We start from the raw sequence: 21,529 nt of genomic DNA, 5'->3' as shown, positions 1-21,529 counted from the left end.
CATACCTGCTAAAAATAACAAAAACATCTAGTTATGGATTTTCTAGTGTCCTGTTTCCAGCGGTTGGGGATTTTGGCTACTGGCTGTCACCAATGGGCCACATGCCATCATATGCAGTCTCATCATACCATCCCCTCCATAAACTTATTATAGGTCAGGTTCTTCTCTTGTGCATCTCACACTGTGTCAAACTAATATTTAGCTACTCGTGAAACCCCCATGAGAACAAAATTTGGCCCATTCAACATGCACAGGGGAGCATATTGTTCTCTCATGAAGGATTTGCATTGCACATTTTTATTAACATAAAATTAATCCATTTTTACCAGATCCCCCTTTAATGTTACTGGAGGAATTTAGGGGGAAAAACAAACAAAAACCTGTTTAATATTCCCTATTCTTTTGACTATCTCAGGACCATCAGTGAAGGAGGGAAAGGGGGAAAAAGATCATAAGGAGAAGATCCTTAGTTCAGCATTGTGGCATCAGAAGTTCTTTGTATTTGTGTAGGTATGTCACTGTCTTTGGAAGAAATTTACTCACAAGTTCCTATATTACAAAAGAATAAGATTCAGAATAAAACTAGCTCTCAGTATATAAATTGTTTCAGTTAAAGACTCCGAAGCACTTTAACTTCTGTTATTTAATCCATTACAGAATCAACACCGTTTCTTTCAGTAGTTAGTTTTTTCCCCTATTATTGGTCTCCTAGTCAAATACTGACAAGGCCTGACACTTCTTAGCATCTGTGATCTAATGAGATCAAAGCCTGAGGTATTGCAGCTACATATTACAAACCCTATAGGAATCCTCTATAAACTTATAAACAATTCTAAACAAATGTATTATTTACCAAGAAAATAGTGCACTGAGTTAGCACATCATATTTGTTGTATAGTTATCAAATACAATGAAATGCCACTTTATTGCCATAAACATACTTGATGACATACAAGCACTGCCACTACCAGCGTAGTATATTTCATTCATCAGGTTCAAACTTCTAGCCAACCTCATGTTATTCCATCAGCCTTTACAGTAGTTCATCCTACAACTAGATGTGCAGTATTCAAGAAGGCAGTGGGAGGCTGTCACTTTCCTTTAAGATCATCTTTTTTTCCTCCATCCTCTACTCTGCTGTCTTTCCCTGCTTACTTAACTCTAAATTCCTTTCTAAACCTGATCGGTTTCACAGCATCAACCCAGGGCCTGCTCCAGGCACCAGCTTGTCAAGCAGGTGCTTGGGGCGGCCAGTCCGGAGAGGGGCGGCAGGTCCAGCGATTCGGCAGCAATTCGGCGGATGGTCCCTCACTCCCGCTCGGAGAGAAGGACCTTCCGCCGAATTGCCGCCGCGGATCGTGGCTTTTTTTTTTTTTTTGGCAGCTTGGGGCGGCCAAAACCCTGGAGCCAGCCCTGCATCAACCTTACCTCTTTAGGATCCTTAAATAAATGCAGTATCTCTCTCTCTCTCTCTCTCTCTCTGTATAATATATAAAGTTTAGGGCTTGCCTACAGTGAAGGTTCTCTTATCAGTGCAAAGTCCTTTGTAAATGTGTTGCACAGGTGTAAGAAGTGACTGCACTGGTAGAGATTGCTGTATAGCCAACACCGAACATTAAGAAGTCATGAGTCAGCCACCCCAAAATTTTGAGAATGGCATAAAAATCATGAGGCTTGCGGGAATTTTAATTTCTAAACCTGTAAGGGTACATTTGAGTTATATTTTCAAGCTTTACTCCACAATCACAAGGTCTAGATAAAATGTACTTCTCTGAAATGAAAGTAAATACTCTTGTATTCACATTTCTCCAAAACAGGGGTGGGCAAACTTTTTGGCCCAAGGGCCACATCTGGGTATGGAAATTGTATGGTGGGCCATGAATGCTCATTACATTGGGGGATTGGGGTGCAGGAGGGGGTGGGGGCTCTGGCGGGGCTGTGGGCTCTGGGGTGCAGGAGGGTTGGACTGAGGGGTTCAGAGGGTGGGAGGGGGATCAGGGCTGGGGCAAGGGGTTGGGGCGCAAGAGGGGGTCGGGGTGCAGGCTCCGGGCAGCGCTTACCTCAAGCAGCTCCCAGAAGCAGCATGTCCCCCGTCTGGCTCCTACGCGGAGGCACAGCCAGGCAGCTCTGCGCACTGCCCCATCCGCAGGTGCGGCTCCTGCAGCTCCCATTGGCCCCATTCCATTGGCTGGCCAATGGGAGCTGCAAGGGAGGTGCTTGGGGTGAGGGCAGCAAGCGGAACCCTTGGCAGCCCCTACACGTAGGAGCCGGAGGGGGGACGTGCCACTGCTTCTGGGAGCCACGCTGAGCAAGCCCCCGACCCCGCTCCCCGGCAGGAGCTTGAGGGCAGAATGAAAACATCTGAAGGGCCAGATGCGGCCCCCGGCCCGTAGTTTGCCCAGCCCTGCTCCAAGAGCTGGGGATTTGAGAAATATACCAATTATTGTAGGAGTTCTGATCGAAATTGCAAGAGTAAATGAAACTAAAGTTGTGCTTACTAACGTGAAAAGGAAGTTTTGGTAGTACATGGTAAGCTTGCACTGGCCCAGCTATACCAGTAGCAGCAAGGGGTAGGAAAAAACAGATATTAGAAATTCATTTTGTAATCTGTTTGTTTGCACTATGACCTTTGGACTTTGTGAAATATAGAACACAATGGTGACCAGCTCATAGACTCTAAGTTCAGAAGGGACCATTGTGATTATCTAATTTGACCTCCTGCACAGAACCTCACCCACCCACTCCCGAACCAGACCCTTAACCTCTGGCTGAGTTACTGAAGTCCTCAAATCATTGTTTAAAGCCTTCAGGTTACAGAAAAGTCACCATTTACGTTAGTTTAAACCTGCAAGTGACCTATGTTCCATGCTGTAGAGGAAGGTGAAACCCCCCCCCAGGGTCTCTGCCAATCTGATCCGGTGGAAAATTCCTTCCCAACCCCAAATATGGTGATCAGTGAGACCCTGAGCATGTGGTCAAGACCCACCAGCCAGACACCTGGGAAAGAATTCTCTGTAGAAGCTATGAGCCCTTTCCATCTAGTATCCTGTTTCCAGCGGTTGGGGATTTTGGCTACTGGCTGTCACCAATGGGCCACGTGCCATCATATGCAGTCTCATCATACCATCCCCTCCATAAACTTATCAAGCTCAGTCTTGAAGCCAGTTAGGTTATTTTGCCCCCACTGCTTCCCTTGGAAGGCTGTTCCAAAACTTCACTCCTCTGATGTTTAGAAACCTTCACCTAATTTTGAGCCAAAACTTGTTGATGGCCAGTTTACATCCATTTGTTCTTGTGTTCAGATTGGCCCTTAACTAAAATAACTCCTCTCCCTCCCTGGTCTTTATTCTTCTGATGTATTTATTGATAGCAATCATATTTCCCCTCAGCCTTCTTTTGGTTAGGCTAAACAAGCCAAGCTCTTTGAGTCTCCTCAGCTATACCACTGACTTAAGTGTTTGTGTGTCTATCGACTTCAGCTTCTTTGTGCCTTCTTAGCAATCAGTAAATTCAGCCCTAGGACTTACATTTATAGCAGCTCTAAGAGTTATATTAGATTTTCTATGATAGCCACTGATCCCCATGGGTGGTAGACCATTTGTTCCTCCCTCCTAAGGGTATGTCTACAATGCTCGCTCCTTACTGCAGAGTGTAGAATATATACACGACATGCCTCCCTAGCATCGGTATAAATAGTAGTATAAAAAGTGAGGCACTTTTTAGGTAAATAGACTAGAGACCCTGTTTTCATAACTTTGCTAGACTGTTCAATCTGAAATATGCCATGATAGGCAACTGCCTCAGGCTCAATTGTTCTTTGAAACTTTCAGCTGAATAGTTCATTCACTTCAAAGAAGATTAGGGAGAAAAAATTGTTTTTTCCATGTTAAAAAAATTCCTACAGTCATTTAATTTGTTCTTATGTCTCCATGCTTTGGAGCAGGGACTGAAAATTTGACAGGGACATCGACCTTGTATAAAAAGGACCTTATGCCTGTCATCAGATGTTCGGCTGTGTGTGTGTGTTCTTGCTGTGGGCTACCCCAGCTCTGCGCAGAAAGCTGGCACAGTAGACCTTGAGCGAACCACCCAATGACCACAAGATCCATTCAGATACGAAGGCACCCAGCCAGGTTTACTGCTGGTGAAGCATGATCCTAGCTTACTGGATCAATGTCTACAGTTACTCTAGCACATATATGCCCGTGACAATGGACACAGCTCAGTCAGTGTCGGGATTTTCCACTGCCCCCTAGACTGACCAAAGATACTCCCTCTGAGATACATCTTTATACACCAAAAAAAAAAAACAACTTACGTATCACTCCTGACGTATCAGGGTGCTACCCCCTAACGTATTAGGATGCGACCCATTGCTATGTACCTGTTGGTTTGAACTAAACATCTCTATCCAACATGCTGTCATCCTGACCTTATCCTTAAGGATGGGTCAGTGTGTTCCTGTTATAGAATAATAGAATCATAGAATATCAGGGTTGGAAGGGACCTCAAGAGGTCATCTAGTCCAACCTCCTACTCAAAGCAGGACCAATCCCCAACTAAATCATCCCACCCAGGGCTTTGTCAAGCCTGACCTTAAAAACCTCTAAGGAAGGAGATTCCACACCTCCCTAGGTAACCCATTCCAGTGCTTCACCACCATCCTAGTGAAAAAGTTTTTCCTAATATCCAACCTAAACCTCCCCAGCTGTAACTTGAGACCATTACTCCTTGTTCTGTCATCTGGTAATACTGAGAACAGTCTAGATCCATCTTCTTTAGAATCCCCTTTCAGGTAGTTGAAAGCAGCTATCAAATCCCCTCTCATTCTTCTCTTCTGCAGACTAAACAATCCCAGTTCCCTCAGCCTCCCCTCAGAAGTCATGTGCTCCAGCCCCCTAATTATTTTTGTTGTCCTCTGCTGGACTCTTTCCAATATTTCCACATCCTTCTTGTAGTGTGGGGCCCAAAACTGGACACAGTACTCCAGATGAGGCCTCACCAATGCTGAATAGAGGGGAATGATTACGTCCCTTGATCTGCTGGCAATGCTCCTACTTCTACGGCACAAAATGCTGTTAGCCTTCTTGGCAACAAGGGCACACTGTTGACTCATATCCAGCTTCTCATCCACTGTAACCCCTAGGTTTCCTTTCTGCATAACTGTTGCCTAGCTACTCAGTCCCTAGCAGTGCATGGGATTCTTCCGTCCTACGTGCAGGATTCTGCACTTGTCCTTGTCCTCATCAGATTTCTTTTGGCCCAATCCTCTAATTTGTCTAGGTCCCTCTTTATCCTATCCCTACCTTCCAGCGTATTTACCTGTCCCCCCAGCTTACTGTCATCCACGAACTTGCTGAGGGTGCAATCTATCCCATCATACAGATCATTAATGAAAATGTTGAACAAAACTGACCCCAGAACCGACCCCTGGGGCACTCCACTTGATACTGCTGCCAACTAGACATGGAGCCATTGATCACTACCCGTGGAGCCTGATGATCTAGCCAGCTTTCTCTCCACCTTATATTCCATTCATCCAGCCCATACTTCTTTTACTTGCTGGCAAGAATACTGTGGGAGACCGTATCAAAAGCTTTGCAAAGTCGAGGAATAACACATCCACTGCTTTCCCCTCACCCACAGAGCCAGGGGAATGTGCTGGTATCAAGGTGTTCTGGTTCCACCTTTCTGGAATGTGTTTGAGCATATATTCTTGTGTCTAGCACTACTTAGGAATAGGTGTTCTTTAGTTCAGGCCTCATGCCAGGCCTCTGATACACGGGCTTATGTTTCAGGCCCTCTTCTTACTACAGTGCCATCCCTATGAAAATTCACCTGAGTTTGGCCAGATGCAGTTGGCGGATGCTCAAGAAAGTTTTGTTAGAATCTTGGAAAATTTGTCCAATTTTTGTCTGCACTGAGAGCACTCCAGCCCAGCAGTGCAGAGGTGAGAGACATTCCCTGCAAGTTCTTATTAGGTGCCAACAGCTGTGGTGCCAGGAAGTGAAACTAAGAGCCAGGCTATTCTCTGCTCTCGATCCTTCCATGCTGTTACTCCGGCAGCAAAGAGAGACTGCTTAGAAGTGGGGGTGGGGGAGAGAGAATAGTGGCTGAAGAGTTACACAACTAGCTGAAGTAATAGAAGTTTGCTTTGAATTGAGTGGTCCTAATCCTGGTGATGACCATATGGAAGAGTGAGTACAGTTCCGCGTGTTAAAATTTGGGGTTTTTTAGTTGTTTAAAACATTAATGTTCATGATTTCTTAAGTTTTGAAAAGCAAAATATTCAAATGAATATGGCAAAGGAAATGCCAAGAATTAAGGCCTCTGCATGTTTAATTTTAATTCACACCGTTAGGCATATATGCATGTGATCATGTAATTAAACTCTATCATATTTTTCCCCACAGTCCCCCTGCCTCAGCCAGAGCACAAGATGGACAATGCTGTGAGAGTGATTCAGGGTGGTGTAGTTAGTGAGGCCATGCCACATATGTTGACGACGTTTAAAGGTGCATTGTGAGTGAGGCAGGGAATTGCAGAAAGAGGAGGGTTTCATGGTTAAAGCAGCTGAATGCTGCCCCATGGGTAATTGGTTTCAATCACTGCCTCTGCCACAGAGCTTGTTATGGGATGCTTTATAAGTTAAGGATGCTTTTTATTTCCCAACCCACGATCACATTTTTTTGGCAAGGCAAATGTCACAGTAACTGCATAATAAGGCCTTTGATAGCATGAGTTTTATAGTTCAGACCCATAAACTCATTCTAACAACCCAGCAGGGTTTAAATTGTTCATGTTGCTCTGAGTAGGTTGATTGGTGATTACTGATAAGGATCAATACTGTGTCAGGTATAACTAAAAAATTATTAATATCTGTATTAGGATGCTTCAAAGGATATTTTCATAGAGTTTAATAAATGGTTCAAGATAATTACATTAAAAACAGCTATAATTTTCTGGTTATGATCAGACTTATTTTCCAAAAATGAAGCCTGTTCTGATAAAGAACATGAATTTATTAATATTTAACTGGTTAAAATAAGATAATGTGTTTTAAGCAGAACAACACTGAAGAGTTTATAGTTTCTTACTAAATGTAATCTATAAACAAATTGTTTTTGTCCATTCCATAGAAGAACCAGGTTTTAGTACTAGGTGAGATCTTTCACTTCATGGGTTAAGTGCAAGTTGCATCATGGAGGCAGTGCTCCCAACCCAGATGGAAAAGATTAAGGGACTAAAACGTGCTATTTTTATAGTAATATGCAGATTGGAAGATCTAGGATGTTGGTACTATGGTGATGGATGTTACAGAGAACCCTACGATACATAGACAAGGATCTGTTCCAGCAGCAGGTACTGAACAGTAACTGTGCTACTGCTTTCTTTCTGCTCCAGACTTAGAGCCTTCAAGATGCCTACAAACATACGTGCCCCTCTGTACCTCCTGGTTCTCTGGATGTGGTCCATATTAATCTGGTCTCGTGGGGGCTGAAATACTTTGGCCTCATTTTAGATACTGTTTGTGGGTGCTGTTGGTGGCCTGAAATACAGGAGGTGAGACTAGATAATCTAGAGGTCCATTTTGGCCTTTAAATGATTCAAATTGGATGCAAAGGCACTTCCTGGAAATCCCACAATGTTAGTCACAGCATCCTTAAGGGAATTAATTTGAAAATAATAAAATGAGAATTATATGCGCAATGCCTAAATGCATCAAGTAGTAGAGTTATTCTTTTTTTAATGTAGGAAGATGCTGAAAGACAGACAACTGCAAAACTAATTGAATCAGGAGACCTGTAGCTCTAGAACTGCAAAAGACACGTTCCCCTCTTTTGGTTACCCTTAGACTAGTGATTCTGTAACCTATGGCTCACAGTTTGACTCCTTAGGGTTCCTTAAAGGTAGGGTGACCAGATGTCCCGTTTTTATAGGGACAGTCCAATTTTTAGGGACTTTTTCTTATATGGGCATCTATTACCCCCTATCCCCTGTCCCATTTTTTTCACGGTTGCTATCTGGTCACCCTACTTAAAGGTCTTAGTTTATGGGTCTACTCTGCTACCCAATTGATCTCAGTCCATATGGAGACTGCTGAACTATCTCACTGGATTTATTGGAGCTTCCCTCCTCCTTCTGCCACTAGGGATAGGAACAAGAAGAGAGCCTGAGGTAGTGTCTAGCAGAACTAGTTGGGAGAAGAGACAAGAGAGAAAAGCCTCTCTCCTTCAGGGGCTGGGCAAATAGGAAGTGATAGACACTGATACCCCATGGGGACAAAGTATCGAAGTGAATAGCATAGACTAAGTGTCTCCTTTTCTTCAGAAATATCTCCTGAAAAAAAAATCTGTTCCATGAGTCATTTTGCTCTGATGGTTACTAGGCACACAGCTTGATTTTCAAATGGGAGCATCTTTGGTGAAATACTGGCTTTGCTGACATCAGTGACAAAACATTCATACTTTAATGGGGCCAGGATTTCACCCCTAGACTTTTCCGTGCTCCTGAGTACCCCCAGCTTGCTTTGAAGTGAAATAATTAGAACAAGTGACTTGTGACAATATTAGGGTTTGATTCAGAGTAAAACATGGATGTTTTTTCACAAGAAGGGAAGTAATTTAAATACAATTTAAGACAAATCCACCCTGTTAAAGGCCTAAGAAAGGAAAAGAGGTGGAGACAGTGTAATATTATAGTTTTTAATTATACCATCTCATTATGAAGTTTAAATTATTCATTTATATTATATTTAATAATTTATATAAATGTTTTGAATACTAGGAAATAGTTATTTCTTTTTTAAATATAGATAGTTTTTAAATGGGCAATTTTGATGAGGTTCTCTAGCGAGTGAGTTGCACTAAGACTATCCAGTTTGTTTTGGTCTTTTGAGACACTTGTCCCATGCTTCAGTACACATCTCAGGCACTGTATTGAAGAGACAGATATTGCCAGAGCATCTAATGAAATATTACTGTATTGTAGCAGAGACAAAAATCCCAGCAGGAAAACTAATGTTAGTTCTGATATTTTAACCAAATTCTAACTTGAATAATTTCAGTCCATCGACCTAAATTCCCTCAGGGGATACAGCAGGCAGCTCAGTCTCCATAACAATTCAGTTTATAGCCTGGGTGAGAAAGGTGCCAAACAGAGCCAGTTGTCATGATTTCTGAAGTTATCAGATAAACCTATTTCATGTAGAGCTAAAGGGATAAATACAATTAAGCCATTTCCAAAAGTAATCACAATGGTATTGAAAACAAAACCTACCTTTAAAGCCTAGCATATGGATGTCTGAAAGTTCAGCCATCCTTAACTTCAAGCCTTCCCTGCACATCTGCTTAAAACCCCCTGATTTGCAAGACTTTACTTAAACACTCTCCACCCAGGATCCAATCATGCCTTCCTGCAGAAATTCTTAAGGCAGGGTGCACAAGGGGAGAAAGTCTCCATGGCTGGGGATGCCCTTGGCACTGGTTACCTCAAATATCTCCAATGATATTAGGGTTTAGGAAAGAATGGTGCACATCCTGTGGCCCCTCTCTGTGGAAACCCTGTGCCTTTAAGCAAGTCTGTCCCCAGGGCTGTTGTTCTTCAGCAATATGGTTCACACTATGGGTATATCTACACAGCAGCTGGCATAGCACAGGAAGACAGACATGCAATATCTCTGCTTGAGGTAGCATGTTAAAAACAGCAGTGCTGTTGGCTTTCCTCTGTCTGCATCAGCCTTGAAATATTGGGCATCTGCTCTGTTCCAAAATAGCTTGATGATTCTGGTGACAGTGCTATGCCCATAGATACTGAGCCTAGCATCACCTTTTGGAGAGATACTAATTTCCATACATTCCTGCTATTCCCTCCTGTAATTCTGAGGTTAGTAAGAAGGCCCATCAATCTCATCCTTGTTTAATCCTGATTTAAGAGTAGGAAATTCTAAGCACTTTTGGACTGTTTTCCTGGTTTTAAAAAAATGTTTCTAGGTAGAAGGTTGAGTCACAGGACTCTATGCAACACTGCATATATGTATTACTGGAATGAGCAGTGTTTTATTCTCTGCCCAGAAACCAAATTATAAAGGTAAAAAGACTTGCTAATTTAGATTCTTTAGAGTGTGGAGGTAAAATTTAAAGACTGGTGCGTGGTTAAGAAAATCTGGAGTATGAATGCACCGTTAGCTCCTGAGGCCACCTGATAGGAAAGGTAAAAAGGAGAGAGTTTATGAATTTACAACCAAAGAGAATATCCCTTTTAACAAAATAAATGAGCATGTCACCCAACTAATCCTATTGGACTGTATCATGCTATTAAGATTTAACCAAACAGCCTCAGAGGTTTGAAGATCATAATCCTGGGAGAATTAGACTTAATCAGTGCATTTTTTCATGGCAATTTTTCTGACTATATAGGTCTAATTGGGATTCTAGTAAAGACATATAAAAATTGTTTAATGGAATACAGCCTTAAAAGGACATTCCAGGATTTGAATTTTAGAAATTTGTGTCAGTTTAATTTAGTGTTCCTCCAGGAAACTTGGCTTTCTAAGTCCTTTTATTTACCAGGCTGAAGACTGGTGGACCCAATCACCAGCCTTGAACAAGCAATCACCCATGCCCAGTTCAATTAGTAGCTCTTCCTTCCGTCCTGTTCTTGCCTGGGATTGTGGGATCCAGAAGGTACAGGGGGAGTCTGCCCTGTCATAGCCTTGTGCTACAGCCAAAGGAGGGTGCACTCCCAGCCCTCTCCTAGTTCTAGGGATTCCTCATAGAGCTGGGTCTCTTCTTTATACCCCCTGGCTAGGAATCAGCCCCAATCACTAAATGCTGTCCAGCTTGGTCAGATGAATCCCATCACCTGCCAGCTGGGCTCCTCTCCAGAACAAAGCCAGATGCTCTTGTTACAGGGCAGACTGTCTTGTTACACAAGCTGTCATGCTGTATGGAATCTGGGGGACACTTTGGGATATTTTGAATATCAATATTGTAAAATTGCAATGAGTTGTGCCAGATATGCTGTGTGAGGTATCTGCAAAAATGTTAGAATTTACCAAATATGATAATCTTGTTTATGTTTGTATCACCTTTGTATTGTGAGTTATAGATATATAGGCTATATCTGTATTTCCAAACTTGTGTTGTGTCTCTGGGTGACACTCCCAGACAGATTGGCATCAGCACTGATCCTGCTTGATGGCCCATTAAGGGACATTAGCTGCACAATGAACCCATTGAAAGGACCAGGGGCTACACCTTATAACTTAACAAGGCATGCTGAGGTAGGCAGGCTATGCATATGAACAGATGTTTAAGGCTTCCATGCCATGTTCTGGGAAACTTGTGTTTGGAACAAAGCTGCATGGCAAAAGACTATAAAAGGCAGCTGCATCTTCTCCATTTTGTCTTAATTCTTGATTCTTAGATCTGGAGGAACTTTGCTACAAACTGAAGCTCTGAACAAAGGACTGAATGACTCATCCAAGTTGTGGATGTATTCCAAAGGGACTTTCAAGACAGCAAATTCACCAACACTGCTAATCTGATACATGGACTTTGAAACTTTGTATGTATGTGACTGCTTTACCATTTAACAACTCTATTCTTGTTCTTTCTTTTTCTTTATAATAAACCTTTAGTTTTAGATGCTAAAGGATTGGCTGGCAACATAGTATTTTGGGTAAGATCCAAACTTATATTGACCTGGTAACATGGCTGACCCTTTGGGGTTCAGAAGAACTTTTTGTATAGTGAGCAGAGTTTTAAAATAACTTCTCACTGTACTGGACCTAGGTGCTGATTGGGACGTAATAAAGGCTGTGTGATTTTTTTTTTTCCTTCTTGATAAAGAGTGTGGGGGATCAGAAGCACAGTTTGTTACTGATTGGAGAGTTTAACTTCCGTGTTACCCACCAGTTTTGGGAGTATCTGTTCTTACTTTTGCAGCCTGCCCTGAACTTGGCATTTCCAGTGGGAGGCACCCCTGGTCACACAGGCTTTGAATCCTTTTTAGAAGGGGGTGTTATGCACTCAAAGAGGGATAGATCAGCAAGTGGTTTAGCCTTTGTTTCTGCTAAATTAAATATCATAACTAACAAGTTAACACCTGGTCACCCCTATTTTCAGGACAACAGTATTTTCCCCAAAGCACTTATTCTTTTAGCGCTGCATGCTTGGACCACCTCCCTCACCCTATCAGGCTCCTCTTCTATGAGTCTTCATGGGCAGAGCTTGACTCTCTCATTCACCTACTCACAAAAATATTTGCATCAACAGTCTTTGTTCTTTCAGGAGATTAATGACCAACTGGGTTCTGAGGTTAAGGACACTTAATATTTTCCTTCAGCTCAGTTAGTGCCAGGTTTCCATCATTTCCCCCTAGGTATTCTATGGGCAAAGTGAGAATCCTCAGGCTAGAAATTGTAATTTTACATAGATTTTGGCTGGAGATTGAGTGTCAGAGACTTCAGTGATCTGGAGGGTTATTTTAGATTCACACTGACTAGAGGGGGGCAGTGTGATTATAATTACAGTACTGATTTTAAATTGGTCTTTTCCCTCCTCTAACATTTTAGTTGCTTTTAAACGTACCAGCCGTCATTAACCCCTGCAATGAATTTCTGCCCTCCAGTCACTTTGTATCTCACTTCTGCTGCAGAAGTTGTAAATGAGATAAAATAAGCGGAATACATTAGTTAAGTATAAAAACAGAGAAACTCTCAACCGGTGATTTGCCAGTTTTGATTAAACAACTTTTGGATTTTAGCAATCCAGCACAAGCTCACAAAGTATTTGTTAAGTATCAGAGGGGTAGCCATGTTATTGAGATTGTTAAAAAATTACAGGGTGGTCTGACCACTAAAAAGGGATATTTTTATCTAAAATATAAAAACCTGTTATGATTTCATAGAATCATAGAATATGAGAGTTGGAAGCAACCTCAGGAGGGCATCTAGTCCAATCTCCTGCTCACAGCAGGACCAATCCCCAACTAAATCATCCCAGCCAGGGCTTTGTCAAGCCTGACCGTAAAAACCTCTAAGGAAGGAGATTCCACCACCTCCCTAGGTAACCCATTCAGTGCTTCACCACCCTCCTAGTGAAAAAGTTTTTCCTAATGTCCAACCTAAACCTCCCCCACTGCAACTTGAGACCATTACTCCTTGTTCTGTCATCTGGTATCACTGAGAACAGTCTAGATCCATCTTCTTTGGAACCCCCTTTCAGATAGTTGAAAGCAACTAAAAATCCCCCCTCATTCTTCTCTTCTGCAGACTAAATAATCCCAGTTCCCTCAGCCTCTCCTCAGAAGGCATGTGCTCCAGCCCCCTAGTCATTTTCGTTGCCCTCTGCTGGACTCTTTCCAATATTTCCACATCCTTCTTGTAGTGTGGGGCCCAAAACTGGACACAGTATTCCAGATGAGGCCTCACCAGTGCCGAATACAGGGGAATGATCACATCCCTCGATCTGCTGGCAATGCTTTTACTTATACAGCTCAAAATGCCATTAGCTTTCTTGGCAACAAGGGCACACTGTTGACTCATATCCATCTTTTCGTCCACTGTAACCGCTAGGTCCTTTTCTGCAGAACTGCTGCCGAGCCACTCAGTCCCTAGTCTGTAGCAGTGCATTGGATTCTTCCATCTTAAGTGCAGGACTCTGCACTTGTCCTTGTTGAACCTCATCAGATTTCTTTTGGCCCAATCCTCTAATTTGTCTAGGTCCCTCTGTATCCTATCCCTACCCTCCAGCGTATCTACCACTCCTCCCAGTTTAGTATCATCTGCAAACTTTCTGAGAGTGCAATCCACGCCATCTTCCAGATCATTAATGAGGACATTGAACAAAACTGGCCCCAGGACCGACCTTTGGGGCACTCCGCTTGATACCGGCTGCCAACTAGACATGGAGCCATTGATCGCTACCCATTGAGCCCAATGATGTTGCCAGCTTTCTCTCCACCTTATAGTCCATTCATCCAGCCCATACTTCTTTAACTTGCTAGCAAGAATACTGTGGGAGACCGTATCAAAAGCTTTGCTAAAGTCAAGGAATAACATGTCCACTGCTTTCCCCTCATCCACAGAGCCAATTGTCTCATCATAGAAGGCCATTAGGTTAGTCAGGCATGACTTGCCCTTGGTGAATCCATGCTGACTGTTCCTGATCACTTTCTTCTCCTCCAAGTGCTTCAAAATTGATTCCTTGAGGACCTGCTCCATGATTTTTCCAGAGACTGAGGTGAGGCTGACTGGCCTGTAGTTCCCCGCATCCTCCTTCTTCCCTTTTTTAAAGATGGGCACTACGTTAGTCTTTTTTCAGTCATCCAGGACCTCCCCCAATCGCCATGAGTTTTCAAAGATAATGGCCAATGGCTCTGCAATCACATCCGCCAACTCCTTTAGCACCCTCAGATGCAGCGCATCCGGCCCCAGGGACTTGTGCTCATCCAGCTTTTCGAAATAGTCCTGAACCACTTCTTTCTCCACAGAGGGCTGGTCACCTCCTCCCCATGTTGTGCTGCCCAGTGCAGCAGTCTGGGAGCTGGCCTTGTGCGTGAAGACAGGCAAAAAAAGCATTGAGTACATTAGCTTTTTCCACATCCTGTGTGCCTCCCCCATTTGCATTGCTTTGGTTATAAAAAACTGCTTCAGTCTATGGCAAGAAGTATTTGAAATAATGGTTCCCTTGATTCTATTAAGAAATTAGTTATCCTTAGAAAGGAATATAAAATATTGCTGAATAAGAAAAAGGGCCTGTGGAAGAAATTTGAATTAATGACCACAGGAAAAAAATAAATCTGTATTTTGGAAATTGCTGGCAATGGGCTATGAAAAAATTAAGGTAAATTTCAGAGCCCTGATTCCCAATATGCTTTTGGAGAGACTTTTTTTGACCCTTATTATCATCCCCTTATCATCAGTCTATCAGTTGTTTGTTATGGTACGTCTCAATGGACCTCAGCTGTTTTCCCTTTCAGAATGGCCCTCAGTCACCACCAGGGAGGTCTGCTGGTTCATTAAAATTCTATGCCATAAAAAAGCTTACGGAGAGGATCTTATCCTAGCAGAAGTTTATATAGACAATATTGATTGGCAGTCCTGTGTTAGCAGAGTTCTTTTTAGAGTAAATTAAAGGACTTTTCCCCAGGTTGATCCACTGACACTATTGTTATCCTTTATAAAAAGTGGACAAAAATGATCCTGGGCATTATAGAATAATAGAAGTGTAAGACTGAAAAGGAATCATAGAAGAATCATAGATGATTAGGGTTAAGAGACCTCAGGAGATCATCTAGTCCAACCCCCTGCTCAAAGCAGGACCAACCTCAACTAAATCATCCCAGCCAGGGCTTTGTCAAGCCGGGCCTTAAAAACCTCTAAGGATGGAGAGTCCACCACCTCCCTAGGTAACCCATTCCAGTGCTTCACCACACTCCTAGTGAAATACTGTTTCCTAATATCCAACCTAGATCACCCCCACTTCAACTTGAGACCATTGCTCCTTCTTCTGTCATCTGCCACCACTGAGAACAGCCTAGCTCCATCCTCGATGGAACCCCCCTTCAGGTAGTTGAAGGCTGCTATCAAATCCCTCCTCACTCTTCTCTTCTGCAGACTAAATAAGCTCAGTTCCCTCAAGCTTTCCTCATGAGTCATGTGCCCCAGCCCCCTAATCATTTTAGTTGCCCTCCACTGGACTCTCTCCAATTTGTCCACAACCTTTCTGTAGCGGGGGGCCCAAAACTGCATGCAATACTCCAGATGTGGCCTCACTGGTGCCAAATAGAGGAGCATAATCACTTCCCTTAATCTTCTGGCAATGCTCCTATTAATGCAGCCCAATATGCCGTTAGCCTTCTTGGCAAGAAGGGTACACTGCTGACTCATATCTAGCCTCTCGTCCACTGTAATTCCCAGGTTCTTTTCTGCAGAACTGCTGCCTAGCCATTTGGTCCCCAGCCCGTAGTAGTGCATGGGATTCTTCCATCCTAAGTGCAGGATTCTGCACTTGTCCTTGTTAAACCTCATCAGATTTCTTTTTGCCAAATCCTCCAATTTGTCTAGGTCACTCTGGACCCTATCCCTACCCTACAGCATATCTACCTCTCCCCCCAGCTTAGTGTCATCCACGAACTTGCTGAGGGTGCAATCCATCCAACCATCCAGATCATTAATGAATATGTTGAACAAAACCGCCCCCAGGACCGAACCCTGGGGCACTCCGCTTGATACTGGCTGCCAACTAGACATCGAGCTATTGATCACTACCCATTCAGCCCGACTATCTAGCCAGCATTCTATTCACCTTATAGTCCATTCATCCAATCCATACTCCTTTAACTTGCTGGCAATGATACTGTGGGAGACCATATGAAAAGCTTTGCCTAAGTCAAGGTATATCACATCCACCGCTTTCCCCATATCCACAGAGCCAGTTGTCTCACAGATGGCAATCAGGTTGGTCAGGCATGACTTGCCTTTGATCAATCCATTCCTGTTCCTGATCACCTTCCTCTCCTCCAAGTGCTTCAAAATGGATTCCTTGTGGACCTGGTCCATGATTTTTCTGGGAACTAAGGTGAGGCTGACCGGTCTCTAGTTCCCCAGATTCTCCTTTTTTCCCTTTTTTAAAGGTGGTCACTATTTTTGTCTTTTTCCAATCATCGGGACCTCCCCCAATCGCCATGAATTTTCAAAGATAATGGCAGAGCCATTGGCCATCACATCAGCCAACTCCCTTAGCACCCTGGAATGCATTTCATCCAGCCCCATGGACTTGTCACTCTTGAGGGTATTCTGTGCCAAAAAATTAAAAATTCTGCATCAAAATTTTTAAAATTCTGCAAACTTTATTTGTCAATAAATAAATGCAGAAGCTCTAGCATGGCAGTGGGGAGCACATGCCACTGGCTGTACAAAGGTGGGAGATCACCCTGCAGCCTCCCCAGCCCCAGAACACAGACTGAGTAGTGAGGCTGCACCTGACCCTGACACAGCACACGGCCTGGGCCTACCCCAGAAACACCCTGTGGCCCTGCCCCCCTGCACCAGGTGTGGGACAGGCAGGCTTAACCAAGCAGGATCCAAGTATGGAGGGGCTCAGTATGGGAGATCCAGGTGTGGGGTGAGAGGATTCTGTGTGGGACAATCTGGGTGCAGGCAGCTCAGTGGGTGGTCTAGGTGTGGGGGGATGTAGATGCACAGAAGCAGTCCAGGTGTAGGGGCAATGGGACTCTGCAAGGGTTCCAGGTGAAAGTGCTTGGGCCTCAGCAGAGGGGTCTGGATGTGAGGGGTCTCAGCGGGGGGATCTGGATGCTGGGGCTTGGTGGGGGGGGCTGGGTGCAGCTTGTTGGGGGTCAGTGGTGTGGGGGTCTGGATGTATTGGCTCTGGGTGGTGCAGGGGATGGGTCTCATCAGGGTGGGGGTTTGAGTGCAGGGAGCTCAGTGGGGGGTAGTCTGGGTGCAGGGGTGGGGGTCTGGAGGCAAGGTTCAGTGGGGTGGGGTTCAGGTATGGAGAGGTAGGGTGATTCTGGGTGTATGGGGTAAGGCTTTGTGGGGGTGTCTGGGTATGGGAGGTCCCGATGCATAGGGGTTGGGAGGATCAGGGAGCAGCTCCCCATACAGTGACCCCTTTCCATCCACGCAGCTGAGGAGAGATGGGGGCAGGGAGCAGGAGAGGACGCTGAGCTTCCTGTAGCTGGGGGAGGTTTCTGGGGGTGGGTCTGACACTGCCCCAGCTACTCGTTGCAGAAGAAGTGGAAATCCCACCCTCTCCTGCCTCCAGCCCAGCCAGGGCTAGCAGCTGATCCTGACTCAGGGTAGGAGCCACTGGCTGGGGAGTCCCCAGCCCTGCGGTGATTTACCACTCCACCGGCTGCTCTGCGTTCCTGAGACCATGTACCTGCACTGCTAGGGAGTGGTGTGTGACTGCTCTTGCAGCTTCCCTCTGCTTCTCTGTCAGAAAGTCATTTTGCTGTGGGGAAGCAAAGAAATCTGCAGGGGACATGAATTCTGTGCATGTTTAGTGGCACAGAATTCCCCCAGGAGTAACTGGTGCATGTACAGCTTTTCTAAATAGTCCTTAACCTGTTCTTTCACCACTGAGGGCTGCTTGTCTCCTCCCCATACTGTGCTACCCCATGCAGTAGTTTGGGATCCTACCTTGTCTGTGAAGACCCAGGGGAAAAAAAAGCATTGAGTACATCAGGTTTTTCTACATCATCTGTCACTAGGTTGCGTCTCCCATTCAGTAAGGGGCCCACACTTTCCCAACCTTTTTCTTGTTGCTAACACACCTATAGAAATCCTTCTTGTTACCCTTCACATGCCTTGAAACTCCAGTTGTGCTTTGGCCTTCCCGATTACAGCCCTGCATGCTCGAGCAATATTTTTATACTCCTCCCTTGTCATCTGTCTGAGTTTCCACTTCTTGTAAGCTTCCTTTTTGTGTTTAAGCTCACAGAAGAGTTCTCTGTTAAACCAAGCTGGTCACCTGCCATATTTACTATTCTATGGTTTGTTTCTGCGCCCCCAATAAAATACAGCCAGCTCCCCTGTACTCTTTTCCCCTCATATTAGCCTCCCAGGGGATCCTGCCCATCAGTTCCCGAAGGGAATCAAAGTCTGCTTTTCTGAAGTCCAGGGTCTGTATTCTGCTGCTGTCCTTTCTTCCTTTTGTCAGGATCCTGAACTGCACCATCTCATGGTCACTGGTGCCCAGGTTGCCACCCACTTCTACTTCCCCAACCAATTCTTCCCTGTTTGTGAGCATCAGGTCAAAAGGCGCACGGCCCCTAGTTGGTTCCTCCAGCACTTGTACCAGGAAGTTGTACTATACTCAGGCCCTATACTCTCCAAAAACTTCCTGGATTGTCTGTATACTGCTGTATTGCTCTCTCAGCAGATGTCAGGGTGACTGAAGTCCCCCATGAGAACCAGGTCCTGTGATCTGGAAACTTCAGTTAGTTGTCCGAAGAAAGCCTTGCCTACCTCATCCTCCTGGTCTGGTGGTCTATAGCAGATGTTGCTCTTGCCTCTAAACTTAACCCAAAGATTCTCAACAGGCTTTTCTCTAGTTTCATACTGGAGCTCTGAGTCCCCTGCACTCAAGGCAGGGGACTCAGGCATGACTACGTAATAAATAATTAACCAGTTAGCCACTTCGGGGTGTTTTTTGAAGGTCTATGACAGATATCTGCTAGGGAAGTTAGACAACTGGGTAGAGAGTTGTAATTTATTTGCCAAGAAACAAGCCAGTTTCAGACATGGCCACTCTATCATTATTAATTCTTTTGTCTTATCCTTCTAAAGGGGGAATTTTATAAAGCCCTTGTTAAATTGAAATCAGCTATTGTCTCTGCTGAAAGAGGCCAGAAAAGGGGATCCCCATCAAAGAGAGAGCCATGGAAGAGACAGATTGTGGCTGTATCATTTCCTTGTCATCTGTGCTTCTGATGGAGGTGAACCAAGTATGTCCCTTGGCCCTTTCCCTGGCCTATCCCTAGAATTGTGGAGTACCCTTCTACTTGTCTGAATAAAGGGAATGCTGAGGTAGCCAACCCCTCCTCACTCTCCATGTGGGAAGGGAGAAGATCTCAATGTAAATATCCCTCACAGATATGGGAAACAAGTTCCACACTTAGATTTCAGGTTTCCCCAGTGATAATCTACATAATAATCTACAGCCACTCCACTGCATAGCACCTAAAGTCATATATAACCCTGCCAAACAGTAAAACTTACCACATGTTATTTCCTATATAGGGGTTGATCGTGTATGTTCTATTTAAAAGTCAGTGGGAGTAGGCACATAGGTCCAAAGAAGTGCTCAGCATCTTGCAGGATTGTCAATAAACCATACAGATGTCATTCACCCTGCAAACCACCACGCTAAGACATCTATTCCTATCTGATCTCTCAATTCAAGGAAAATCTGTTAAGTCTATTCAATACTTGATGGTAGGTCAAGATTTCCACCCTTCACCTGTATGAAAGGTATGCACCTGTTTCTCGTATACCAAGCACATATATGATCAAAAGAGACCACACTAACTCAAAGGTACTCCAAATACAAGTTATTTTAATAAAATAAGGAAGCCAACATCTATAAATCCCCAACTATCAAAAATAAAGGACTACCCTGTACTTATTCTTTGTCACAGGGACAAAGTGCAGGACAGTCAAGTCAAGACTGCCAACCTTAACTAGGGTCCCTTGCTGCTAGCAATGAATTCCATCTTAAGGGAGTATTTGTCAAGACTATTGTGTGAAATTTAAATGAAAATTTGAATTTAATTATGTCTCTACAAGTGTAACTATTTTATAATGCAACAGCAGCATCTCTTATATGGCCAGACTTTAACTTCTCTTTGGTAACTGAAATATTTATCAGATTAATAGATACAGAGCGTATAATGATTAAGGCTACGATTTAATCACAGGTATTTTTAGTAAAAGTCATAGACAGGTCATGGCCAATAAACAAAAATTCAGGCCCATGACCTGTCCATGACTTACATTTAATCATAGGTATTTTTAATATCAGTGCAAACCATTATTATTATCATGCTTTCCATTTTTCCTTGAAGACCTAAACATGCAAATGTATGACTTGTCTAAAACGAATCCACTCATTCTACTGACTATTAAAAACGTCTGCCCTTTATTTTTGCTAGACTCAATGCTGGCAGTATCATGGTTGTACTGTATTTAATGTGCTCTTACCTGATGTTTATAAATTAATATAGCGTCTTAGTCCATAGAATACAAAACAAATGAGTTATAAAATCAGCTCAGCAAGATGAATGATTTAGGCACTCCAGATCGACAGTTCTCAACCAGGGGTCCGAGGACCTCTGGGGGACCATGAGCAGATTTCAGGGGGTCCTCCAAGCAGGGATGGCATTAGATTTATTGGGGCCCAGGGCAGAAAGCCAAAGCCACGCTGCCCTAAGCCCCACCACCCGGGGCAAAAGCTGAAAGCTGAGTAGCTTTGCTTTACAGGGCCCCAGGCAGAGGCCCTGCTTGCTACCCCCAATGCAGGCCCAGGCTTTTATAGGCAGAAAAACAACTGTTGTGGCACAGGTGGGCCATGGAGTTTTTATAGCATGTTGGAGTGGCCTTAGAAAGAAAAAGGTTGAGAACCCCTGCTCCTGATCATCCCTTCCCCCAGGATTTGTTATACCTTTAAATATCATAACCCCTGAGACAGTATCCAAAAAAACAAGACACACTTCATTTAGATCATAAGGAGCCTCCCTTTCACATACTTTCCGCTTGTTTTTGCAGTCGGCCAGACAAAGAGGGTGACAGCCTGGATAATCGAATCATTTGTTACATAGTAAGTATTGTAGAGCATCTGAGTAAAGAATGGGGTTAACCATTTTTCTCAGGTGACAGTACAGTTTACAGGAAAGTAGATAGTGTGTGTGTTGATTTGAAGACTTATTTATTATATTGTGTGCTATGACCTCAGACTAAGGGTATGTCTTCACCCCCCAGCACTCTCCCATCAGCTCCTGT

Source organism: Trachemys scripta, chromosome 3 (genome assembly GCF_013100865.1).
Source record: "Trachemys scripta elegans isolate TJP31775 chromosome 3, CAS_Tse_1.0, whole genome shotgun sequence".
In the NCBI taxonomy this organism is placed as follows: domain Eukaryota; kingdom Metazoa; phylum Chordata; order Testudines; family Emydidae; genus Trachemys; species Trachemys scripta.
This window is presented reverse-complemented; position numbering follows the sequence as displayed.